This window comes from Podarcis vaucheri (genome assembly GCF_965113315.1).
Source record: "Podarcis vaucheri genome assembly, chromosome: 9".
NCBI classification, from domain to species: Eukaryota; Metazoa; Chordata; class Lepidosauria; order Squamata; family Lacertidae; genus Podarcis; species Podarcis vaucheri.
The window spans coordinates 44,288,544-44,310,219 of NC_138767.1; positions in this window are offsets into that span (position 1 = coordinate 44,288,544).

The window sequence follows — 21,676 nt, forward strand, 5'->3', positions numbered from 1 at the left end:
GGATCTCAGACAATAATCAGAGAGTCCAGATCGGTTCATATGGGGAGAGATTGAATTACTGTGGTCCTGAGCCATTAAAGACTTTATACGTCAAAACCAGCACTTTGAAATGGGCCTGGAAACTAATTGGCAGCCAGTGTAGTCAGCTTAAACTATGGTTTAGTATTATGTGTGAAACAAGCCAACAATTTAACTATAGTTTATTAACTGTGATTAAAGGTTTTTTACACAACTCCCAAGGCTGGGTCTCTCTCACTAGTGCTTTTAACCATTCTGTGAAAGATTCTGAGGCAGTAATCAGCTGAGGTCCTGCATTCCGTTATGTATTGGTGTGCCGATAAAAATAGAAAGAAAGCTTTGAATGTGCTTGTCAGGAAAGATAAACACAAAGGGTTGGCCTATTGAAATTAATGGATATAACTAACTTGGATTCATTAATTTCAGTGAATGAGTAGAACTTAATTACAGCCCATATTAAGCACTTGAATTCTTCCTTAAGCTGCCTTGATGATCTGTGGGCAGAAAGACAAGATAAAAATATTAGGAAATCAATCAATTATTCAGTCAATCAAATAATGATTCTTTAATATGCAGTTGGGCTCTTTTATAAAATTTCAACCAATAAAGAAATTTTCTGGGTAACAGACACAGAAAAAAATGGCTCTGTATCTTCATAGAAGAAGTCACGTCCTTTCCAATCAATTTTGTTTTTCCAGTACCTCTCCTGATTTCAGATACAGTCATGTATATTAACTGAACAAGGTATTTGTCTACCAGTCATGTACGAATAATTTGCATTCCATTTTCTCCTCCTCCTCCTCCTCCTCCTCCTCCTTCTTCTTCTTCTTTAAAAAAGCATAGTGAAGCAAAAACAGCAGCTCAGGGTGATCCCAATCTTAATCCTATTACCACCTTAAAAAGTAACCACTTTGTACTCCAGTTGTTCTGAAATAAAGTTGCCTATGCAATACACCACATTTAATAGATAATAATACTAGCTATTTCTCCTGCCAACCTAGCAGTTCGAAAGCACGTCAAAGTGCAAGTAGATAAATAGGTACCGCTCCAGCGGGAAGATAAACGGCATTTCCATGCTCTGCTCTGGTTCGCCAGAAGTGGCTTAGTCATGCTGGCCACATGACTCGGAAGCTGTATGCCGGCTCCCTCAGCCAATAAAACGAGATGAGCACCGCAACCCCAGAGTCGGTCACAACTGGACCTAATGGGCAAGGGTCCCTTTACCTTTACCTTTACTAGCTATTTAATGAACATTAAAACATTGCTACAAGGGTGGGCATGTCTATTTCCTGATATCAGGAAGGTTTTTCACTACCACTGTAAGGGAGCTGTTGCTCCATCCTCTCCTAACTTTCATCCATGCCCTCATCCAGGCATGTGGTCATATTTCCTCCCCCTGCTTCACAAGCAGCTAATCAAAAACTGTGCCAGTTCCCCTGTGAATGATGGGATGTGTGTTGAGAGTTGATAAAGCAAATGATGTGGACAGCTCCAGTCCTGGGGTGATGTCTGGATCTGACAGTTTTTCAAGGTTCTGGAATCTGCTGGAGGTCCTGCTCCTCCTCGTCCTCCCAGATTTTGGAGTGAGGGGGGCCAAGCCATGCTAAAAAAATTGTTCCGCTGTGGCTGTCCCCTTCAGTGACACTATTTTCACTTTCCAAATGCATCAATGGCACAAACATGTTTGTGTGCTTCAGAAAAGACATAGATGACGTCCTACTATGCTATCTATTGCTCTAATCAGAAACTTGCCTCTTTAGGAGGGTAAGCAAACAATCTTTCAGTACCATATTGAAATGTGTTCATGATATTTATTTAGTGCATTTGTTTCTTGCCTTTCTTGCACCCTGGAACTCAAGGTGGCATGCATGAGGCTCCAAGGTAGATCCAGGCATGCCCACACCCTGCTTCCCTTCAGGAAGATGACTGCATCAGGTGTCCTCAGACAATGATCATGAAGCAGTAGGCCACTTGGGATATGAAACAACACCTGGCTAGATATCAGAAATATTACTTTGGTTCAGCATGTTAATTCTGGGTGCATCTTCAATAAAAGAAAGCACCACCACACATGCACCACCCAACCCACTCCTTTATAGGAAATGCAACAGCCATAGAAACCACAGAAACTCATTCTGTTTGAGCATATTTCCAGGAACACTCAACGGTTTTGATGGGGCACCTTAAGACCAACTTCCCCAGCATGAAGCTAACTATCCATTTATGGAAACCTCTTGTATACATCCTGCAGTAAGATCTCGTAACCAATGTGGTGGCCTTCAGTTGTTGCCAAACTCTAGCTTCCATCAACTCCAGGCCAGCAATGCTAGGAGGTGTACACCCAACAACATCTGGACCCCAAGTGTTTGGGCTCTACAGTTTCACACTTTCATGTGACTTGACCATTTGGCTGTCAGGAGTCCAGGTTCCCAGCTTGATAACACAGTAAGTGTACGTAATAAAAAGGAGGATTTATTGCAAAAACAACAATTAGCATCGGCCAGCTCTAGCTAAGCTGACAGAATTATCCCTCAAGTTGACCCTAGATCTGCTGCAGATGGTTGATATGTTGAACAGAAACAAGAGGATATACCACAGGAGATACCCATGTTTCTCATGGGAGACCAGTTAGTGAGGAAGAATTGCCAGGTAATTCTAAAAATAACTAACAAGAGATTCAGAAAATATTCCCACAACAGAGGTCTGACTTGCAGACAACATCTTCATTTCTAGATAAACAGAATTTAGCTAATATTGGTTCAAACTCAAATTAACATAGTTTGCCATAAGTGGGCAAACAAAGATGAAAAGCTTTATTGGTAGCAGATTGTACTAACAACTTGATGTTTATTTCTTAAGCTTTAATTTAAAGTGTGAAGGTTGGAATGGTTGCAAATACAGCATTTCAGACCAGCAGATGGTACTTTGATGTGCTATATGTTACCATCTTTTTGATCTTTTCTAAAATGTCCTGAAAGTTCAGCCATGTGTTTTTTTAACCAGTATCCTCCTTAAATGACCATGGGTAGTTTAATAAAGGTTATTTATGTATTACAGTACATCACGATACAGCAGCAAAAAGTCAAAGCCACCCTTTTCATGCCTATGGCCTCAAAACCTAAGCATGCTTTCATGGAGATGAATCCCATTGATGACAATGATTTCATGTAAATTTGTTTAGCATTCAATGTTGTGGAAATAATATTAAAGGATATAATTAATGTTACATAAACACCCAAATATGAGTGTGAAGTGAAGGAGATAAAATGTTGAGATTCAGATATGAAAAGGGAGAGTGTGTGAGAGAATTCTCATTCACTGTGAGAATGGTTGAGAGGTATAAACTAGATCAGAGTCCCTTATTAGCATTGCCAGTGACAAAAACAAAAAGTAAACACTTGAAAATAAACTTGTCACTGATCATGTTAGGTAACAAAAATACCCCAGCAGACTTAAAATTGTAGCAACCTTTCATTTCATCAAATTAAATGTGCAAAAACTGCAGCCTGGTTTCACATGCGCGCACACACACACTTATCAGACTTTTAAATGCCTCCTTGTAATAGCAATATGCAGTCAGGTCTACTCATAAATAAGTATCACTGTATTCAATGGGACTTACTTCCAGAAAAATGGGCATGAGATTTCAGAGTAACTGAGCAATGAAACACCCCAAGCTACTATGCTGGAGGGGGCTGCATGCAATGGAGGTATCCCTCTGACCAGTTCTGCTAGCTCTGCTTGGGTGGGATTCCTGCTCATTTTGTTGAGTGGGGTTTCTCAAAGTCCTGTTCTGAGTACAGCACTATCAATTTGTCGCCATATAAAAAGCATCATGAAAAATGCAAGAAAAGCAAACAGAGTGGCAAAAGGATGAAAGTGTCAAGAGCACAAGGAAGGTGGCTGCCTCACCTCCTATGTCTCTGCAAATTTACCTGCTAATTGTGACAATTCATTTCCTTCTTCTCAGCTGACCTTGTGGGGCAGGGATTTTTTAAATGTGTGTTAATAGCAAGCTTCCCCAAGTCAATATTAAAACTGTTCATGTCTGCTAAAAGATAATGAAGACAAGACAAAGGCGGACACTTTGCTTGGTGGTGTTTACTTTTGTCTGGGGCAGGAGAGAAAGCAAATCAATGGAAAACAGAGGACTGAACAGGCTCAGCAAATGCCAGGCAGTGCTTGTGGAAGGAACATTAAACAAGTAAAGGGCTTGCAAAAGAGTAGAGGGTAAACTCAGTCATGCTCAGCACTGGCAATCAGCAACAAGAATGGACACCACACAATGTATTGCATTGTTGTGAGTTTGTGGGTGCTAGCCCCCTCCCCCCCAAATTCCTGGGTTCAGTAAGTGCTAGAATTTAATTAAGGCTTGGGTTGTCAAAGGCTAAACTAAGCTAGACTGGACTCCTGTGTGAGGTGATAGCTAGACCCTGTGTATTAGACTGTGTAAGAGACACTTCTAAATCCTCTGGAGTTAACATGTATTTAGAGCTAATTCAGTCAGGCTAGCCACCTGTGTGTGGTGATAGCTTGGGGATGAGTCATTAAGAATAGCACAAAGTGTCAAAGGAAACTCTGTGTGAGATGGCAAAGGGGTGGGGCCCCTTTAGCTCTACAGATAAGGTGAGAGAAGTCAGGAAAGAGTTATGTCACAAGGAGGCAGAGCAATGGCTGATGTATGTCTGAATCCAAGGCTGTGCCTATGGAGGAGGCAAGATCCTCTTGGAATGTAATGATGTGAACCTCTCCATTGTGGAGGTGCAACATGAGGGAATAATTGAAACTGGCTTTCAGCACTTCTGTTAGGATTCCATCCTGTCCTGGGGCTTTGCCCCATGCCTGCAAGTTGATGGTGTTCTTCAGCTTATGGAGGGAGGGACATCCAGCTCTTCTAAGAATGACAGAATCTGGAACCTGTTGACTGCTGTGTCAGTTATCATGTTTTCCTGTGAGTACATTTATTGATAGTGCTCTGTCCATTGCTTCATCTATCTAAGATAGTGATGGTCACAATATCTTGTGGTATGGGTGAGTGTGAAGAAGCACTGTGTTTTGTCTATTCTGAAACACCCAACAACCAGCTTCATTTGATGAAACCCAGGATATAGTATTACAAGAGAGGGAGAAAAACATCTCCCTGTGTACTATCTTCATACAATGCAAAATTTTATACTCCTCTACCATGTTTTCCCTTACTTTCCATTTTACTAAACTGTAATGCCCCATATATTGCAATCTTTCCTCATAGGGGAGTTCCTCAAATTCCCTGATCGTTTTGGTTGCCCTTTAAGGAACCTTTCCAAGCTCTACAATAGCCTTTTTGAGGTGCGACAACTAGAACGGTAAACAGCATTCCAACTGCAGTTGCACCATATAACAATGTTATAACGTTGGCAGTCTCTCTCTCTCTCTCTCTCTCTCTCTCTCTCTCTCTCTCTCTCTCTCTCACACACACACACACACACACCCTAATGACTCCTAACAAGGAATTCACTTTTTTCACAGCTGCCTCACACTGGGTCGACATTTTCATCAAACTATTCACCATGAGGCCAGAATCTCTTTCCTGGTCAGTTACAGCTAGTCCATACCCCATGTGTGCATGTGTGTGTGTGTTGTATACACCCCATTTTTTTTAACTCAACACCCGTTTACACTTGCTTACATTGTTTGCCATTTTAAAGTCCATTCACATAGTTTGTTGAGTTCCCCTTGAGGTTCCTTACCATCCATTTTTATTTTATGACCCTGAACAATTTCTTGCCATTAGCAAACTTGGCCACTTCACTGACCACCCTAATGCCATATCATTTGTGAACAAATTTAAATGTAATGGCTCCTTAGGGAACCCCACTTTTTTATCCCATATAAGAACTGCCTATTTAGTCCTACTCCCTGTTTCCTGTTCCTTGACCTGTTTCTGATCTATAGAGGACATCTCCTTTTCCCCATCACTGCTAAGTTGATGGCTGATGAGGATTGCTGATGTTCCCTGCAGTTGTTTTTCTACTCCAGTTCCCATCAGCCCTATCCAGCATGGCCAATGTTTAGAGATGATGGAAGTTGTAGTCCAGCAACACCAGGAGGTTTATGGGTTCCTTGTCCCTAAGGTGATGGGTATTTTTCTCTTTGTGCAAGGCCCTGGACAGCCATTGTCCATCAGAAAACACTTGGAAACCGACAAAATGGTGTGGCATAGGACATCTACCTCTGTTCCTAATCAAGAAATAGCATTCTACCTAGCATATTGTATGCAAGAATATTGGCAATGTTGCTGGTAAAGGAGGTATTTGTAGAATTAACAAAAAAATACTTTGGAAGAGGCCAATGTCACTTTGCAGGCAGGATGCAGGTTTCCAAATCTCATCCATGGTGTGCTTAAAAATGGCTGGAAACATTTCTCTGTTCTTTATTCCTTTTCTTCACACAAACTAATAAACACTGTCAGCAGTGGCTGGTAATTGGGAGACTTTGTGTGACTGTAATTATTACCCTGGAAAACCATAGACCATGATTTTTCCTTAGCCCTGTAATGATGCCAATTTAGTATGGAGCAATTTCCATTATCCCACCTTGTTATGCCCAGGATAGATTTTTATTGTAGACAGTTCTTATGATAATTTTGTGTGTGTGTGTACCCATAGAAATAATGTGTGTAAATAATTAATACCCAGAGGTAGAATATGGCCTGGTTTTGTTAAAAATAAGTGAGAAGAATTTGAGTGAAACTATTGTGGTTATATGAATGAGCAAAATGATGATTGAAGGCACTTTGTGCTATATTATAGGGCACTGTACAATATTGTTGATATTCTAGGTCTATTCATATAAATTACTGGTGTGATTTGTGTGGTGGAGAGAACTAGGCCAGCATTCAAGACCAAGTAACCAGGTGGACATGTTATGGGTGGCATAACCCTTTGCCTCTATGTGCCAGACTGAATATAATTACCATATGCTTTAGGAGTACCTGTTCTTCTGATTTGGTCATAATCTCATATATGCTGGTTGTTAATATAAACTGCCACAATTTCCATTATACAGTATAAGTAGTACAGTGGTGCCTCAGGTTAAGAACTTAATTTGTTCTGGAGGTCCATTCTTAACCTGAAACTGTTCTTAACCTGAAGCACCACTTTAGCTAATGGGGCCTGCAGCTGCCGCTGTGCCACTGCTGCACAATTTCTGTTCTCATCCTGAAGCAAAGTTCTTAACCCGAGGTAATATTTCTAGATTAGCGGAGTCTGTAACCTGAAGCGTATGTAACCCGAGGTACCACTGGATAGGTATGGATTTTTTAGAAGGAGGGATCAGCAGCAGAATTTGAAACTGTAGTGGATAAAAGGAATGAAGGTGTTATTTAAGGCTGGGCCTAAACCAATAGGGTTGAAGAGGTAAACACTAGCAGGGAAGACAGGAGGGAACCAATGCATGCACTGTGGGATTGGCATAATTTAGTCACTCTCAGTTACACAACCACTTGCTCATTATGAGTCAGAAACAAAGGAAGCTGGCTTATACTGAATCAGGTCACTGGTTTATCTTGCCAGCATGGTGTAGTGGTTAAGAGTGGTGGACTTGTAGTCTGGTGAACTGGGTTCGCTTCCCTGCTCCTCCACATGCAGCTGCTGGGTGACCTTGGGCTAGTCACACTTCTCTGAAGTTTCTCAGCCTCACTCACCTCAAAGAGTGTTTGTTGTGGGGGAGGAAGGGAAAGGAGATTGTTAGCAGCTTTGAGACTCCTTAAGGGTAGGATATCAAGCCCAAACTCTTCTTCTTCTTTTCTTCTGACTGTACTATTTCCCACACAACCATGCAACTGGTGAAAGAAAAATGCACAATATCAGGGAGGGGCTGAAAGTGTAACCCTGCTCCTTGCTTGACATATTTCTGCACTACATGAGTAATGTGTGAATAGGATTATGGTGCTCTTTGAATGCAGGTCAGTGTTCAAAGGTAAACCCACACAGAGGACATTGTTGTAGACTAGCCTCAATGAAACAAAGTACATTGAAATGGATCTTACTCTTGGGAATATAGTGCCAGACAGGATCTGAGGAGTCTGCACATATAAGCAGCAGTTGGATTATCCAGCGGAATGTAGGGGTGGGGGTGATGGTGACTGCTGAATATCTGGCCTGGCTTATTATGGAATGTCATGAATAAATTAATGAAAAGGGAAAGCTACATTTGTCACAATAATTGAACAAAACATCTAGCAATACATTATGCATGATGGCTTATTGCATTGGCCATTTAGGGCTTTTGCCTTTTTCAACTGCTGACCTCAATTAGAGCAAGAGCAAGTAATTTCTTAGGACCTGATCTAACACCTAATGAAGTTAATAAGAGCACATTCTTATTAAGCAGCTAATTCAATAAGTAACAAAATGAGCAAAGCATATAGTAAGGGACAAATGTAAGAGAGCCTGCTGTTAGGATTAGCTGAGGAATGGGGGGCAGGGCGGGATACGCACTGAAATCCAAGAAAGTCTTTTTGTTTGTTAACATTTACAGCTACTAATTGTAAGATTCACACAACAGTAAAATGAGACTTGCAGACAAAGCTACAATGTAATAATTTAAAACATACATGATTAAAATAGTATTAACCTTTTTGCATTCATAATTAGTTACTTATTAAGAATAATCATTGTAATTGTTCCTCTCTTACTTTAGTTATTTGGAAAGATGCCTGAGTCTTCAATTCCAGGCCATCCTCCAGAAGGCAGTGGCATTTTCCTCTCCATTCTCAAAACAATAAATGACATTGTTCTGCAAAGCAAGCTTGAAGCTGCACTTTTTTCTTTGGGGGAAAAATCACTGACAAGGCCACAGTTCTCTACTTTTTCTTGCAATGCATTCCTTCTTGACAGTGACAAATGTCTCTTCTTTTTCATTCCCACACCAATATAAAACTTGTGTGTGTGTGTAGAAGGGTTCCTTCTGTTTAGTAGTTTTCTCATTTTGAAGTTCTCATATGATATTTACCATCCCCCCTACAACAGCATTTTCCAAAACAGTCACAGCTTTGTTGCAAACAGCTCCCATCCAGGCATTTCAGGAAAGAACACACTGCGTCCCTTCATAGGGCCTGTTTCTTGAGCATTCATCCAGAGTTTGCTTGCCCAAAGGTTCTTGTCAATTGGTTCTTATTTCTTTGGTTCTTAATGCACTTTTCAGTGCAACCTGCATCACATTCCCTACCACAAAAATCCATTTTTTTTAATGTAAAAAAAGGGGGTTTTGCTTTGCCGCAGCTGTTTAACCTGCTTTAATTTGGAAAATCAAAATTTCTAGGGTGGAATCCTACTGCAAATCTGTGAAAGTCTGGGGACCTTGCCCAAACTGAACCAACTATCTTCAGTGCTTGCTTTATAGGTTTCTTGGGAATGCAGACTGTTATAGAGGCAACTTTGAAGCCTATGATCAATATTTATACGATTAACCACAGTGAATCTATTTTAAACTGGTTAGTAAGTCATATAACATATAACTACTGTGTTTCAAATACATTGTTCCCAGCAGTCTGCTGCAAAAGAACTGTTGCTAGATCGTAGAGTACAAAGTTGTGTAGCAACCTTTCACCTCAAGGTCCTGGGGCAGGTTACAATGTTATAAAAGCACAAGATACAAAGCTGCACCCATCACCTTGCCCCTTAAAATTTCTTTCTTTCTACAGCACCGCATCTCATTCACACTCCTCCGTTATTGATACTTCATTGAGAATTGTGCAGTCTGTTTAGTAAACCTTTTTGCTCTCCTCTTTGTCCTCTCTCTTTTCCCCGCTCATTTGTTTAGACAAATAAGCTTCTGTCAACGGTGGGGTGAGAGAAGGTTATCTGGTTGCTTGGCAGTGTGATTTTGCAGTCTTCCAATAAAATCCCGCACTGAGTGTCATTCAGAAATATTAGCAGCAGAGTCCCTTTTTCAAATGAACGGACTACTTGGCAGTCAAATGTGTTGATACAAGAAAGGGAGGTCATCCTCAAGGCTGTATGTGACACCGAGAGACTGATGAAGGAAGGCTTAAGTGGAGGACCAGCTCTGTTTGGAGTATTAACATTTTTGCAAGCACTTGAAATGTGACACAGCCTCTCTAAAACTTTGAATGCATATTCAGGTATGCTCAGATGTAACCTTAGAACCTTTCTTTACTTTATTTGAAAAGGAAGATTTAAACAGACCTGTGCTTATAAAAGGCTTTAAGTCCAGGCAATTTATTTACTTATTTAACACATTTATATGCTAGCTTTCGAGGTAAAGCCCTTCCAAGGCAGCTTACAATAATACTCAAAACAATGTAAAATAAGAACAATATAAAATTGCAGACACAATAATCCAGTTACAAGACTGAAATCAGATCTACAATGGTGGTCAAGCTTGCATTAAAGACAGCTTGCCCAGTTCTCCCAATCTCTGCAATACACAACTGCAGGGAAGTGTTAGGTCTGCTCTAGGGTATATTCTCATGACGCGTACAAATTTTATAATGTGAGACTAGCAGGCTGTGGCATGTTTTTGCTGCTTTGCTATCAGGCATACTTCTAAGGAAAAGTTGTGTGAAAGTTTTCAGCATGGTGGAACATGAATGAAGAAGATCTTCCTGTGGAGTATTGGCTGTTACTCTGTGGTGTCATAAGCCTAACTCTCATTCCCCAAAGCAAATATTCATTTATCTAAATGAATAAATGTAGATGTGATGCTCACCTTTTATTCCTTTTGTTTTTTAAAGGAAAGCTGCCTGTCTGATGCTTGCGGGGGAGAGGCAATACTGAGAACCAAATTGTTGGCCAATCTGTCTGTTGTGCAAAGTGGAAAGTCAGGAAGAAGCTGGGCTCACAACCCCTCTGTATAATTCATCTATACACACATATCTATCAGTTTTTAATCTCAGTTCACAGATAAAGAGTGTGTGAGAAGCCTGCATGAACTCTGAATACTCTAGAACAGAAATAATCTGCAACTGGCAGGAGTCAATGTGGGATGAGCTCTCCAAAGCTGTAAAATCCGATAACCAGCTTCAATGCAATTTGTGTACTATGGGTTTTCATTCTCAGCAGCAACATCAGCTGAGACTGCAACTGAAACTGCTAGCAGGGCTGGTCCCAAGACCTTTCGGCATCTGAGGCAGAAAATTTATATGATGACGATGCTTTGCAGTATTTTTTTATTTTTTTATTGGTAAAACAGCCCAATGCACCCTGATTACCAGTCAACCTCCATCCTGTTTATTTTATTATTCATATGTGCACTCCACATTTCCTCCAAGAAAAAAAAGTTTATGCCATTTTAGCCTTACAATAACCTATGAAAAAAGAATCAAGAGCACCCAATGAGCTTAAAATGGGAGCAGCAGTTTGAGCCCAGTTGAACCCAACCCATGTTGGACAGTATATTTAGTCAACTCCATCACACTGCTTTCATCATATGACTTGGTGGTCCAATGGTCCTATAGACCAAAATCTAAAGGGCTGGTGAGGTATTTGCCCTCTTCGGTCATCACTGAAATATAACCTTTTTTTTTCAACGAAGCTATCCTGTAGCAAGTGCAGGAGGTAACTGTGTCTATGGCTGTTTCTTTTGTGATTGCAATAAAGTGCTAGACATAGTGATGTAGAATTCAAATAAGCCATAACTTTATTGGTTAACCATTAAGACTTGTTAACACTTTCTGAAGCTTGCAAAATGTTGCAGTAACTAAAACTGGCCAGTGAGGAAGGGGAGCCCCCTATTTTCCCTGTGCCCCTGAGCTTGACTTGACTGGCCTGGAACCTGCCTATTCCAGGCAATGTCTTGCAGCTGCCTCTTGGTCCTGCCATCTAGCTGACACCCCTTCCTCAGATCTCAAAACCAAGAGAGTTCCAACAGCTGTCCTAAAATTCCTACTTGCTCTCATAATGGCATAATTATTCTTCAATGATTCCTCTGATTGGCTGTATTTTCAACCACCCGTCCACCTGCCAAAGAAAATGAACTGAATTAATACAATCAAAAGGACCTCCATTCCAGGCTCATGCTCAGGCCAACCACTATGAAATGCAAAAAAACACACACAGAAAACAACAACACATTACTGGCCCCAGAAGTGACAAACAAGTCAAGGTAAGGGACATAAGCAACCAGGGTGGGTGGTGGCCTGGCCTGAGTAGAATCCCAACCTCAGATCTTCCAAGACATAGTTGGGTTTAAATAGCTCAGGTTCCCACCCTTCCTGGCAAATAGGGGAAGGGTGCAGCTGAGCAGCTAATGTATCCAGCTCCCTGAGTCTGACCTCACAAATAACCCTACCTGGAAAGGTATGCCACTGGGGCAAAGGTCCCACCTGTTTGATCTAGGATGGAAGAATCCCATCCCATGAAAATGATCAGTTTTGTTCTTCACCTACATTCTCTGATCCAGCATATGTCCACCCATGGTCTTTCTCCCTCTTATCTTTCTGCTGTTATATCCCAATGCATCACTGCCTGTGACCTTTGTCCCTCCAGTTTCACCAACTTTGACTATCTGACTTTCCTTCACAAACCTTGCCACCTCTAAAGACTCCAACCATTCTCCCTTGCCTCCCCATATTCTTGGAAGTGCCTCCAGGATCATCTGTGTGACACCATCTCTCTTTTGTCAGACCCTTCCTCAATATCTGTCTTTCCCATGATGTCTTTGGCTCAGTCCTCTACTTCCTATACCTTATTGCAGTGATGGCAAACTTGGCCCTCCAGCTGTTTTGGGACTACAATTCCCATTATCCCTGACCACTGGTCCTGTTAGCTAGGGATGATGAGAGTTGTAGTCCAAAAACAGCTGGAGGGCCAAGTTTGGCCATCACTGCCTTATGGCAACTAAACCTGCAACCAAGCCTAAGCATGAGCATTGGAAACAATAGCAAATTGCTTCCCTTCTTAGTCCTGCCTACTCTTTCCACATCTCCTTGTTGTTCCTCCTGTGCTAAATTTCTGCTTGTAAGTGCCTTGGGACAGGCATCTATTGTACAGTGCCAGGCTCCAGGCACACTGATGATGATAATCTATAATCATAATAATCCCAGGATCAGCCTCTTTGATGTGTCATTTGAATTTATTGTGAATTCTTTACAAACGAGTATACATGGGGGTAGTTATCTCTTTGTTGTTGAAACTGGTAACATCTAGGACAAGAAATGGTTGATGTACTGGAAACACTGCTAGCTGAGATGCCTTTAAACTTTCTGTGAGTTCAGTTTGGTTCATTATGGATTCTGTTTCCTTTTTATGGGTATGATAATGATATTCATTGGAAAGTGCCTGGTTGTGGCAGCAATCTTTGTGATGCAGAAAATCTGCATTCAACATAACACACTGCTCTTTTCTATGTCTAACACAGAAATTGGGTATGGGGGGGAGAGTATTTCCAAGTAACTTCAGTAAAATGCTGAGTGTATATATTTTTTAAAAAATCTACTTAATCTCTAGAACATTTTAAATTGTGGCAGTAAGCACACTCACATTTTTTTTAAAAAAATACATTGACACGTGTGTGTGTTTTCTGCATATATAGATATAGATATGATATGATATAGATATAGATATAGATGATATAGATATAGATATAGATATAGATATAGATATAGATATAGATAGATATAGATTAGATAGATATAGATATAGATATATTTGATGAAGCGCTTGACTCCCTTGTTCCTATCCCTTATTATCTTGTATATATCCGATTACAGGATATAGACAGAAGCAAGTTTATGGTACAGATCCCAAAAGCAAAAGTTGTGTTCTGAAATGCTGCGGGACAAATCATATTCTTGTTTCTACATATATATGTGCTTGTGTATTAGAAGCAAATTGTGTCACCGTTCTAGTAAATAAAACTGATTTTCTGCAGCAAACCTAATCTACATTCCTCTGTGAAAGGAAGGTTCTTTACTTTTAACTTTCTAGTAAATTGCTGTTGAAATTGCAATCTCCGGTGTATCATTCAGCTGGCTTATCTCTCCTACACATCCCAAGTCTCCGAAATAAGGTCTGTATTTGTGGTGATTGTGCCCAGTGTCTCATTTCTTTGATAGTCTGATTATACTGTCTGGATGAATAAATCTTTCTCAAATCTTTTAAACATCAAGGCCAGCCCCATGTTTTAGGAAGTGCACGTTTCTACTAACAGGGTGGGAAACAGGATTTAGTCTGCTCTCTTTTTTTATGTGAGGTTCCATTCCTGAATCACCAATGCCACCCAGTCCTTTATTTATTTAAAAATATCCCTTAGCCACATTTCTACCACTCAGAGAAGGTTACAACAGCAATTAAAACAAATTAAAATATTGCAAAAAAAGAAAAGAAAAGAAAGGTTGGAAAATCCTTTTCAGCTCAAGGGCCACATTCCTTCATGGGGAACTTTCTTGGGGATATAATTCTGACCTTTGTACAGTAGGATATTTTACACTCACACAAAAGCCAGAGGTTTTGCATGGACACACACACCTTTCCATCCAGAAAAGTAGGTAGTTGTGTTGGTCTGAGCCAGTAAAAAAAAAAAATTGTCCAGTAGCACCTTAAAGTTAAAGGTAAAGGGACCCCTGGCCATTAGGTCCAGTCGTGGCCGACTCTGCGGTTGTGGCACTCATCTCACTTTATTGGCCAAAGGAGCCGGTGTACAGCTTCCGGGTTATGTGGCCAGCATGACTAAGCCGCTTCTGGCGAACCAGAGCAACGGCCAGAAATGCCGTTTACCTTCACTCTGACGTGCTTTCGAACTGCTAGGTTGGCAGGAGCAGGGACCGAGCAATGGGAACTCACCCCGTCACGGGGATTCGAACCGCCGACCTTCTGATCAGCAGGTCCTAGGCTCTGTGGTTTAACCCACAGCGCCACCCGCATAAGTTTGTTCTGAGTATAAGCTTTCATGTACATGTACACTTCTTCCGATACACTGAAACAGAAGTCACCAGACCCTGATATATAGTGGGAGGGTGGGGTGGAGTTTTTCTCAGAAGGGTAGTAGGAGATGGGTGATTGACTCAATGGGTATGGTAAACCTGTTGACGATTGTTAATGACTGCAATTAGTCCTACAGGAAAAAGCAAGGGATAGTAAGCAGATGACCAAAAATAGCTTTAGCTTATGTAATGAGACAAGAATCCAATATTTCTATTCAGACCAGGTTTCTCCAACCTTTCCATCCAGGCAAGCCAAAGGCATCAGGGCCATTCAAGAACACATTCCAACCAGGCAAAACTGCCTGGGGTGTGTGCAGTGAGGGCTAGTGAGGGGTGTGGCATGACCTAGGAAGGACTGAATATAGTTACCTAGAGGGTCACATTTAGTCCTTGGCCCTGAGGGTCCTCCCCCATCCTGCTGTAAAACAACAAGAAGGACAAACAAAGACAGTGTGGGTGGAAAAGCTTATTTGGTAAGGCAGATAAAACATAATAATAATAATACCTTTATTGTCATTGTACAACCTGTGTACAATGAAATTAAACGTGCTAATTAAACAGGGCTAATCTTACCTCCAAATCCAGCTTTTCATAGTGAGTGGCCTGGGAGCACCTGATGCTGTATTGTTGCTGAAGTCCAAGTGTGTAGGAATCAGACCAGTTCCAGGGTGGAGCATCACTGCCCTACTGATCTTTGAAAGGAATGGTGACACAGGAGCAAAACAAACAAATAAAGTCCTGTATCATTTTAGCTGTTGTTTATTTCCTTTTACCACCACCCCACCCGAAAGCCAACCAGATGTGTTGTTGGTATCCCCATGCTATTTTCTTTTAAAAATAAAAATAAAATGAAAATAAGTCTATTGCTTAAATGTCAGCTTGAACGAAACATGTGCAAAATTCAACACTGAAATTGTGATTAAGCTGGATAAGCATAAAACTGTTGAAAGGGTATGATTCTATGAAAACGGAAATGACACCTACAAGGAATATATTCTACAGATGAACATAAGGCATAATCTCTGTTGTCCTTTTGGTTGTTCTTTCAACAAGTCTTTTAAGTAAATATCTTTCCCAGTCGGCTCCTGAATTGGAATTGTTTTCAGAAGTTTTCAGAAGTGTTAACTGCTTTATCTTTTGTTTGTTTGCTGCCCTGGGCTTCTTCAGGAGAAACACTATGTTAATATGCTAGTGAAGACTCTTCAGTGTCTGAAATATTTCAGTAATATCTCCCAGCAACTATCAAAAGTGATAATTATTTCAAAATCTACCTTTGGTTTTGTGTAGAGTCTTTGCACTAGAAACCTTAACTGATAACTGCAGCATGCCAACACCATTCAGTTGTGTATCAGTGTGAGCTTGGCCTTCTTAATGGGCTTGTATAAGATGGTTGCTTTAAAGCTAAAACCCCAAGGAGATGGATTGCATCTCTTCAGACTCTTATGCAGGGTAGTTGCTTCCTCAAACAAGATTAGCTCTTCCTCAAGAAGATCCCAACAGAACAGCCTTGAACCATGTCTTGGGAGTACTACTGAGAGTGTTCTGCAACTTCTGAGATAGGCTGGACCCCGATGGAATACATTTCCCAACAAGCAACGTTCCCACTCTGTTGAAAACAGGGAGTACCATTTTTGCAGATAGCAGAATTCTTCAGTCATAGTCAACAAATGCAGGAATATGGTTCATAACCTAATACAAACATACAAAACATTAATCTCCATAAATGATGTCTTAGGGAGCCATGTATACTTAAGCTTTATTATAACAATTCATTTTTTTCCATCAAAACAACTCTTTTGTTTTCTTGTGCACCACAGTACTGCAAATACAAAATTGGCTTTCTCAACAGGATTGTGTCAGTTTTAGCAACCACACAGCAAATGAATAGAAAGCAGCAAGGCCATCACAATAACAATTATGGCAGTGTTTCTTATTGTTCTAGGTAGGGATTAAAAACAATTAGAAGCTAAAGATGCTCTGAGAAAATGGATGGATATGTTCTTAGTCTTTGACAGGTAATCTGTTGTTTAATTCTTGGAATGGCTCAAACCTCTCTCCCCTCACACATTTCATTCTGGTTTCTCCTTCAGACGTGCAGACTCAAAAGCAATGGTTTAATGAAAGGAAGGAAATGTTTTGTGCATTTATAGAAGTGGAAGTGGTATTCTTTTTATTTATAAACTTACTCATAGCAAAATACTGTGGGTGACTTTGCACTACAGGAAAACACTATCTGTCCAAGGGCCAGATAGAAAAGTTTGGAGGGCCAGAGATCCTACATTCCTGCTGCAATCAATGGGTAGCAAGTCCCAGACACTGTATTTGCTGCAATGCAGAATGGACCACACTGCTTCTTTGCCACCGTTTCCCCACAGGATACTTGAAAGTACTTCTGGTTCTTCTGCCATTAGTTTCATTTAAGGCTAGCTTACTGCAGTTCTATTAGCTTGTCTCATAGCAGTTCAGCCACTTAACTAACAAGAATACATTTTCCTGATCCCTGTACAGCAATTGCTGGGGGTGCTGTTGGAAGGGCTGCATCTCCACAATATCCAGCTACCGAAAACTTGTTATTTATTAAGCAGCAATTACCCTGTTCAAAGTAAACAAGTTTTAAAGCAGCTACTGCACTGTTTGATAAGATTAAATATTTATTGACCCAAACTGTAAAGAACTTTTTAAAGAGTAAAAGTGATTATTGTTATTTAAATAATCAGGCAAGTCCTTCTGGAAGCAAGAGAGAAAGAGGGGAACAAGCAATTAGTATAGCCAGAAGGCATGTGCAGCAGACCTGTGAATCCCGAAAAGGGTGATATCTTATAGCAGGTGTGGGGAACCTCTGGCCATGTTGCTGAACTAGAACTTCTATTATCCCATTAGCAAGGCTTGCTGAGGCTGGTAGGAGCTGCAGTTTGGCAACATCTGGAGGACCAAAGGTTTCCTTGTTTTATGGACTACTAATCCATGTAGCGGGGATGCGGGTGGCGCTGTGGGTTAAACCACAGAGACTAGGACTTTCCGATCAGAACGTTGGCGGTTCAAATCCCTATGACGGAATGAGCTCCCGTTGCTTGGTCCCTGCCAACCTAGCAGTTTGAAAGCACATAAAAGTGCAAGTAGATAAATAGGTACCGCTCCAGCAGGAAGGTAAACAGCGTTTCCGCGCGCTGCTCTGGTTCGCCAGAAGTGGCTTAGTCATGCTGGCCACATGACCCGGAAGCTGTATGCCGGCTCCCTTGGCCAATAAAGCGAGATGAGTGCCGCAACCTCAGAGTCAGCCACGACTGGACCTAATGGTCAGGGGTCCCTTTACCTTTACCTAATCCTTGTAGCAAATATTAGGGCTGCAAGCAGTTGAAGAATATTTCATTCATTAGTCAAACATCAGATGATTTTTTTCATCAATGAATGTAGCAATTCAATTTAAATTTCTGTAATATAAGAATCTCAATATAAAAGCCTGTTTGAGCCAAAGTAGGAGGCAGCTTACAATGTGACACACAAAAACGAGCATTCGTTGTTAGAAAGAAATGCTATCTTTAGTGTTTGCTTTCAAGTCCCTTTACAGTAGCACACTGGAAACAAAATATCCTCATAAAAAGCAAATTGGACTTGCAGCAATGTCATGCAGTGTGTAATGTTCATGTTCAATGGTCCAGCTAGCTGCGCCTTTTCCAGTGATACTCCATCCCACTCTCCCACCCTTCTCTGTTATCCTTCAACATCAAACTGCATTATGTGTAAAGTGAGCATGCTCAGTCTTCTTTGGGCTCCCCCCCCCCATTTTTCTTTCTCCTCCAGCCCTTAAATATTTCTATACTTCTCCCAAGCTCCAAGCTTGGGTCCAGTTGATAATTTTCTCTTGACTACATAAGAATCTGTGCTTGTAGCACATTTAAAGTGTGTGGCTTCTCCCAAAAAATCCTGGAAACTGTAATTTGTTAAGGCTGCTGGGAAGTGTAGCCCTGTGAGGGGTAAACTTCCCAAGAATCTTTGGGGGAAGCCATGACCATTAAAGTGCTATAAATGTGCTTTAAATGTATGGTATGGGTGTGACCTTGGCGGGGAGAGGAAGCAGAGCTGGGAGATATTTTAAGAACCGCTTCTGCTGTCCTTTTTAGAACTTCTATATTTGGACCTTCTGTTTGCAAGGACAATGGGCTTAGAATCTTGGCCCTATGTCTAAAAACTGCAAGCACTCAACCAACAATTGAACATTTCAGTCCTGGCAGTACTGAATGTTGTTTTATTAGGCTCTTTTACTTGGTCGTCGCTGCCTCAAAGGGCTGTTTCAGAAGCCAAGGATCTGTGAAACCAGCCTCTCTCTTCCTGCTGTGCACCTATCCCTTTTACCTCTGTGCCAAGAACCTTTAAAGTTTCCTGCATCTTATGAACGTTTCATCAGCACAATACAGGGTGATCATTACCTTTCTTCGTAGCTGTAGACACCATAGTGCAGAAGAAAAAATAGTTTAGGGACAGTCTGACCTGAAAGAGATACTCAGTAATTTTCAGAAGCTCAGGGCAAGAAGGGACCTTTTCATGGGACAAAAACCTGGAGGCCAAGGGAAAGCCAACTGACAATCAGACTTGGAATCTGTGCTGATGATACTGCAGGCAAAGGTCAAGCAGAGCAGCTTGGGTTTTGATGTTTCGTTAAGAAAACATAGAGGGCAGAAGGTTGTACTTCCAGTGTTTCACAGATGAAAATAGGGATACTCATCTGTACTTGGAACACTTCTATCCTTGTGCCTGTCTGCAGCCCTAACACACCAGAAAGCTCTTTCCTCTTCTTTCCTCTCTTAGTGCTTCACTGCCTAGAGACAGATTAACCGCCAGGAAACAAGGAGCGGTACACCCCCAAACATCTAATCCATGGGCGCAACAGGGAGACAAAAGGGACAGTGAATGAATAGTGAGGAAAGGTGTCAGAAAATAGGGACTGTCCTCTGTAAATAAGCAGAGTCCAGGCTGCTAGTTTTTAAATGACAGTCCTGTTACCACATCAGCTGAGGCCGCATTCACATGGCAGCTTGTTCTGTTTTTATGTCTTTTCACTAACCGTTAAGTTCTTCATTTTATTTGTGCTGTCACATGGTATAAAAGCCACTTCTAGAACTATAGTGGAATATAGGGCAAGTTTGGTGCTCATTTCTGTGTCGTTTGCTTACAGAAAACATCTGTTGGCAAATAGTATGGTAATGAGTGCTAAACGTGTGCTATATACCACTGCAGTTCTTGAAATGGCTTTTACATGATGTGAAAGCTCAAATATAGCATGGAAGTTGACAGCTAGGGAAATGCTGTGAAAACAGCATAAACTGCCGTGTGAATGCAGCCTAACAATCGAAAGATTGTGGCAGTTTCCTAACTGAGCTCATAACGGTGTGCTGTGTTAGTCAAATGATGCTTAGCTTGATGGTGCAAGTAGCAGGGCTTTTGGATTGGCGGTAAGGAACCAAAATGGCAGAAATTGAAGAAGAAAATCTTAAAAACACAGAAAACTGCTTTATTTTACATTGGTCCATCTAGCTCAGAATTGTCTACACTGATGAGAAGTGGACCCCCAGGGCTTCACTAAGGGGTTGTTACTAGCCTTACTGTACATAGAGATGCTGGAAACTGAACCCGGGATCTTCTAGCTGTTTCCCTCCTCTCTACATATCTGCTAATGCACACTGGTACTAGACATAAGAGCATATGAGGAGCTTGCTGGGTGGCCCAGCATCCTGTTCTCACAGTGGCCAACCAGATGCCTGCGGCAAGTCCACAAGCAGGACACAAGCCCAACAGCATTCTGGGCAATGAGATCATTCAAGCAATCTACTTGACATATGGTGCTGCGTTGTACATTGCTGAGAGAAGTGCATACCACTGCGGTTGCACATACATACCTCAAAGTACCAGCTGTAAGCATTAGAAAATGTATAGGAGAGCCTTAACAAAACAAAAAATGGTACCACATCATTAATTTCTACAGTAGTCTTCTCATAGCTGGAAGAATGCTTTAGGCAAGAATCACAAAACCCAGAAGGTTTAATTAGTATTGTTATTATTCCAAATTTCTAATTTCTCTGGAGTTTTTCTACCTCCCCATGAGTTACACAAAATGCCCCAACAAACCCAGTGGCTACTTCGAATATTCTCTCTCTCTCTCTCTCTCTCTTTCTCTCTCTCTCATACCTTCACATATGTATTTACATGGCTTTTCCTAGGCAGAATAATGCAGAGTCTGAAATGATCAGCAAGGCAGTGCTGGAAGTAGTCTAAACTTCAGCATTGCACAGGGAGGCTATTAGTACTTCGTTTCAGATTCCAAGAACAGTGTAATTTGCAAGGGGGTGTAGAGCCTGGGATTTAAGTATTTCTTCGGTGATTATTAGGACTACTGAAATGCATATATAAACAGTGTTTTACATACCGTAAGGGAACGGCTTACTATATAATTGGCTGCTGAAATTCTTCTAGATCTGTTAGTTTTAAGTTGACTAACAAATAATGTCATGATTTATTCAAACTGCTTGGTTGCAAATTCATCAGCAGCCCCAATTATTTTCTAAATCACACAAAGAGAGTAGCTGTTAATTTTTTTCCTTCACCACTAAAATGTAGGTTTTGCTGCTAAAAAGGAATGGTGTACAACCAGCTGTATCAATCTATAATAATGACTGATGTCCAAATTAAATATGCATGAAGCCAATATGCGTATAATCTGGAGCCACTCTCTAAGAA